Here is a 5,549-nt window from a genome sequence, read left to right on the forward strand (position 1 = left end):
CTATTAAGGATAACAAGATGGGGTCTATTTCTACATAAATAGATCTTGTCTACATCATGTCATTGTTCTTATTGCATCACTCCGTTTCTCCAAGAACTTAATACACTAGATGCATGCTGGACAACGGTTGATGTGTGGAGTAATAGTAGTAGATGCAGGCAGGAGTTGGTCTACTAATCTTGAACGTGATGCCTATATAATGATCATTGCCTGGATATCGTCATGACTATTTGAAGTTCTATCAATTGCCCAACATCAATTTTTTTCCCATCATTTGCCATTTTTCTCGAGAGAAGACACTAGTGAAACCTACGGCCTCCGGGTCTCTTTTCATCATATTTTCCTTTGCGATCTATTTTCCTTTGCATTTATTTTCAGATCTATTAATCCAAAAAATACAAAAATACCTTGTTGCAATTTATTTGTTCCGTGATCTATTTATCCTAACTACCACTTTTACGTCACGTTATTTGCCTATCTAGAGGCGCCGTACCCAAAAGGGATTGACAACCCCTTTAACACGCCGGGTTGCGAGTATTTGTTATTTGTGTGTAGGTCCTTGTTTACGTGGTGTGAGGAGGTTCTCCTACTGGTTCGGCAACCTTGGTCGCATCACTGAGGGAAATACCTACCATCGCTATACTACATCATCCCTTCCTCTTTTGGGAAATATCGACATAGTTCTAGCAGACATCAATCATCGTGATGGCGATCTACAACAACAACTTCGCCGCCTTCAACACCATCTTTCTCCCCCTCTATGCAGCGATGTAACACATCTTCTCCCAATTCCAATCTTTACTTAAACATGGTTCTTAACGCTATATGTTATTATCCAATGATGTATGGCTATCTTATGATGTTTGAGTAGATTCATTTTGTCCTATGGGTTGATTGATGATTGTGATTGGTTTGAGTTGTATGTTTTTTGGTGCTGTCCTATGGTGCCCTCCATGTCACGCCAGCATAAGGGATTCCCGTTTTAGGGTGTTGCAATACGTTCATAATTCGCTAATAGTGGGTGGCTAGAGTGATAGAAGCTTACACCTGAGTAACGGGGTTGTTGCGTATGGGAGTAAATAGGACTTGATACTTAATGATATGGGTTGGTTTTACCTTAATGATCTTTAGTATTTACAGATGCTTGCTAGAGTTCCACTCATAAGTTCATACTAGATCATGGCGGCGCGTGTTGCTGCACCCGTTGATTTGTGCAATTTAATGATAGGGATTGATACAAATATACAGGGACATGCGTGTTCAGTAATTTTGTATAGTAATTTTAGTTTGAGAATTTGTCTTCAATTGTACAGCTCCTTCCTTTCTTTAATATTGAAAGCCGAAGGTATACATGAAATGACAGGAGGATTAAACAAGTCAAAGATTTTTGGCTTTTAGTTTGTTCTTGGGCTGGCCTTTTTGAATATATCTGGAAGTATAGTATTGGACTGCGTGTAACATTTTTTTAATGTTTTATCTGAAAAGTGTGGACTTTGACTGGGCCTTGAGTCACGTTGTTTTAATGCTTAGCATAATAGTCATGTAATACTCATGACAATATTACAGGTGTTTCTCAAAAAAAAAAACTCAAAATTAGAAGGGTTTTCATTCTGATTCTGTATGTTTAACTTCAGTACGTTGCAACTTTGGTTTATTACATATTAGATCTAGTATATTTTGATTTAGTGGGTTATCTTGGCGTTGGTTTGGCTGAATTTATATCTGGAAATAGGGTTCTATAGTCATGGAAGAATGGTGTGTGAGATGTCAAGCTAATGACCATTATATCGTGCTTAATGGGTGTTTAATATTCAGGCATTTCTAAGTATTCAGTTATCATTTTGCACCACGCATTTGTAACTGGTAAGTTATTATTATTTTTGGTTACTGATGAATAAAGTCGTTTACATTTACCTGCTATAACTGCGTTAGGCTTGTAGGAAAGAAAAAGGAGAAACATGAGAGGAAATAGAAGCTCCACGCTGCAATTTGTGAGGGGTGGGCGCTAATAGTCTACATTGACTGCTGAATTTAGGGTAAGGAACCTGATTTTGCATATGAATTAAGAAACAAAGGTGTTCAGATGTTAGTTTCTGCATGCCATGATAAAGTTTAAGTGGAAACTGAAATGGTGCATTTTGTTATACTAATAGAAATTTAGATATTATAGCATTGAGATTCAAACATTCTTGGAAGAAAGTAGAAGACCTAAGTGCATTTTTCTTAGAAAGTAGAGCTATAGAAACAAACATTATTTAGAGGTACGATAACCATATTCAGTGCACAAAAGATGAATAGTTTTTGCAATACATAGTACCGAGACACGTTAACTGGTGAAGAAGTTCTTGATCATCTGATCATGCAGTAGCGCTTGCACGGAGGTGATATATTTATTAATGGAAAACTAAATAACTTAAAAAGATGGACGTATGCAGAAGGTCACCATTCCTTTTTTTGCTTTTGAAATATGCTAATCAAAGCTCTTTTATCATAAGTGCATCTTCTTTGCGGAAGTTGATATGTTTGCTTCAATTCCAGTCCTGTAATCCATAGAAAAGTTTGTAAATAAATAAGTGGAATGTGTGAATCGATAGTGCTATGAGACCCAAAGCATCTTCTTCATTTTTATGATAAGTGCATCTTCTTCTTTACCAAGGTTGCAAGTTTTGGTCTAGACCTTTTTACTCAATATCTGTGAACTGCAAGTTCCTTTTGATCTGATTCTTGTGCTCTAGCAGGTAATCGTATCTTCAGTGTATCTAAAATTCCAGATACTATTCCAATAACATCTGTATATGTAAACATGGTGATGAAGATGGATCCGGGCTAATCCAGATGGTAAGCAAGACTAAAAAGAGAGCCAGCCACAAGTTCGGGCAGGACTGTCTTTAAATTAGACACGCCATAATTATTCTCTTTGTTGTTTTCAACATTGATTCAACAAACACGTGGTAAGTCACATTACTGTATTAAGTTAAATTTGACTAAGTGAGATAGATATAATAAGTTTGACCCACTTTACCAGCTACAGATTGACTGCAAATTACAATAATCAAATCATGGAAATGTCAATAATAACACCTGCAAAAAAATGTCAATAAAAATGAGTGGTCATGATATGTGTTTCGTACTACATAGTTCATACCAGGACAAAATTACATTGGAGTATGCAGCGAGAAGTGGCTTGATCGACTCTTCAAAAGAGCAACAAAATCTGGCTGCAAAAATGACATGTGGTTATGCAAAATTCAGAAGGAAGGGGAGAAAGCAAAGGGTGGCGATTCAGGAGCTTCCTTGTAACCTGTATCTGGTGAAGACAAAGAACAAGGAGATGGCCACCACGTGTGCTTGGGTGATCATACGGGCATGAGGAGGAGGTTCTCTATGGCCTCTTTCCTGCCCGAATATGATCATCCAAGAGGCAAAAGCCAACCAACAGGTGGGGCACTTAGATTGGAGCAGTGGGTGGGCAAGGACGACCAGGTTCAGACAGGAAGAGTTCCGAACGGCTAGATGTGGCTGGCGACATGGAGGCATAGGGGGTCGGGGCCATGATGGGAAGGGCTATGGCGGAAGGCGAAGTGTGAGTGAGGGGGGCGGCAGAGGGAAGACGGAGCATGTACTGCTGGCAGAGGCAGAGGTAGATGGAGGCGGAGATCTTGCTGGTGGCAGAGGGGTGGCATCACTGGACCACGTCGAGATCGCACCGACGCTCGACAAGAAGGCGGCGCTGGATCGGGGCATCTGGGAAAGGGCGGCATGGCCAGGAGCTTCGTCCCGTCGGTCGGCGGCGTACTGATGGACGCGGTCGCTCCTCTCCTCTGTATTCCTCGTCAATGGATTCCCTCAGTACAACACTGGACCTCTTGCGAAGAGCTGTAATGGGTTGGACGAAGGCCCAGTTAACCAGAGGCCTTCGTTTCGGCTTCTTGAGCAGCAGCCCACAAGACAGCTGGGCCAGATTACACATAGCGCGGGACAGATTGCTTTCTAGACAAGATCTGACGGTCAGGAACGATCAAATCAATAAAACGGACAGCCGAAAACGCTAATCGCTAAGAAGGCTCACTTTAGGTGCGGTTATACTGTCCTTAATGATCCAAGTACGGTAAGTATGTTTGCTCGTGCCTCTCCATCATATTGCAAAAATGATTACGGTCTAGTTATCAATTGCCTAGGGACAAATCTTTCTCTTTGTGTTACAAAAATCTTTCTACTAAACAACTAACTTCTATTATCTTGCAATTACTCGTGGTTTTGTTCTTGCTAAGTACATCTAGTTTTATCCTTGCAAAGCTATCCTATCATCTACAAATTAGTTTCATACTTATTCTAGGTAAAGCGAACGCTAAGTGTGCGTAGAGCTGAATCGGCGATTGATAGAACTTGAAGGGAATATAAATCCTACCTTGAACTCCTCGTTGGGTTTCACACTTTTATTTATAAAAGCTACAATTGATCCCCTATACTTGTGGGTTATCAAGCATCTATCGTGCATTTTTTTCAAATGAGCCCTTTATATGTGTTCACTTCCGTAAAAGTGGTCCATACGCTTCCACGTCATAGGGGAGCCTAGCTGAGAGGTTTGGCACAATCGTTAGGGAGACCTCGAGTCAGTCGGCATGGAGGATGACATTCCTCTCCCTCGGCACGGCTGTGGGGGAGACCCCGAGTGAGCAACAACCACAGGTGGGTAGCAATTATTGAATGTTATGCAACGTGTGGTTCTACTACTGCATGGTGAGGCTAAGATGACCTGTCTAGTCTCCTCACTAGAACTCAAGCCATCATGGCACTATTGGCCTCTGTACTGTCGCCTCTAAGCATTCTATGCATGGGAGAAGACGAGGGCTTGGGAATGAGGCGAGACAACGCTCTAAGGGTTTTCTTGCATATTTACCTTTTATAAGCCAACATGGTGGGTTCATTAGGTCAACGTGGCAATAGTCCTGGCATTTTCAAGCGGCTCGTCGATGGGTAAATGCTGGCCATGCAAGCTTAGGACTTGAGATGGACAACGTGCCATAGTTTTGAGACCCGAAACTGCAGCTTCGAAGTTATAGGACTAAGTTGACACATCTTCCTTAGTTTATGATCTGAAACTGCAGTTTCACAGTTATAGGACCAAACTGACACACCTTTAATAGTTTTTGGACATAAAACTACAATTTCAGAGTTATATGGCTAAACTGACACACTATAATAGTTTAGCACTTATGATGTATTTTACTCAATCAATCTTTTCCTTCCGCCCCCGTCTGCACCCTCCCCTCTGCCTCCCCTCGCCTTCGCCTTCCCTCCCCTCTGGATCCCTCCCGATCTCGTTCGCCTCCCCTCCCCTCCGTCTCCCCTATCGCTGTCGGATCTCGGCAAGGCGAAACCCGTGCGGGGGGATGGTGGTGGCGACGGGGCATCCCTCCGTCACGGCTTGGAGGCATGGCTGTGACGGTTGATCTTGAGCGGGCGCCTTGGGACAACATGCGCGTGGCCATGGCGTCGGTCACATAGCGATGTGACCTTCTCTATGTTTAGTTGTCTTCATCATCAGA

General features: G+C 42.1%; 1 long non-coding RNA gene across 1 annotated transcript; it reads right to left on the reverse strand.

Annotated features, from left to right (window-relative positions):
• Nucleotides 1-2,239: 2,239 nt before the first annotated feature.
• LOC119293501 lies at nucleotides 2,240-3,833 on the reverse strand. Its single transcript, XR_005143092.1, has 3 exons — nucleotides 3,302-3,833; nucleotides 3,146-3,218; nucleotides 2,240-2,540 (listed from the first exon to the last, which is right to left on the reverse strand). It is a non-coding gene; the product is annotated as an uncharacterized LOC119293501 (long non-coding RNA).
• Nucleotides 3,834-5,549: the final 1,716 nt, after the last annotated feature.

The sequence above is a fragment of the Triticum dicoccoides genome, chromosome 4B, assembly GCF_002162155.2.
Source record: "Triticum dicoccoides isolate Atlit2015 ecotype Zavitan chromosome 4B, WEW_v2.0, whole genome shotgun sequence".
Lineage (NCBI taxonomy): Eukaryota > Viridiplantae > Streptophyta > Magnoliopsida > Poales > Poaceae > Triticum > Triticum dicoccoides.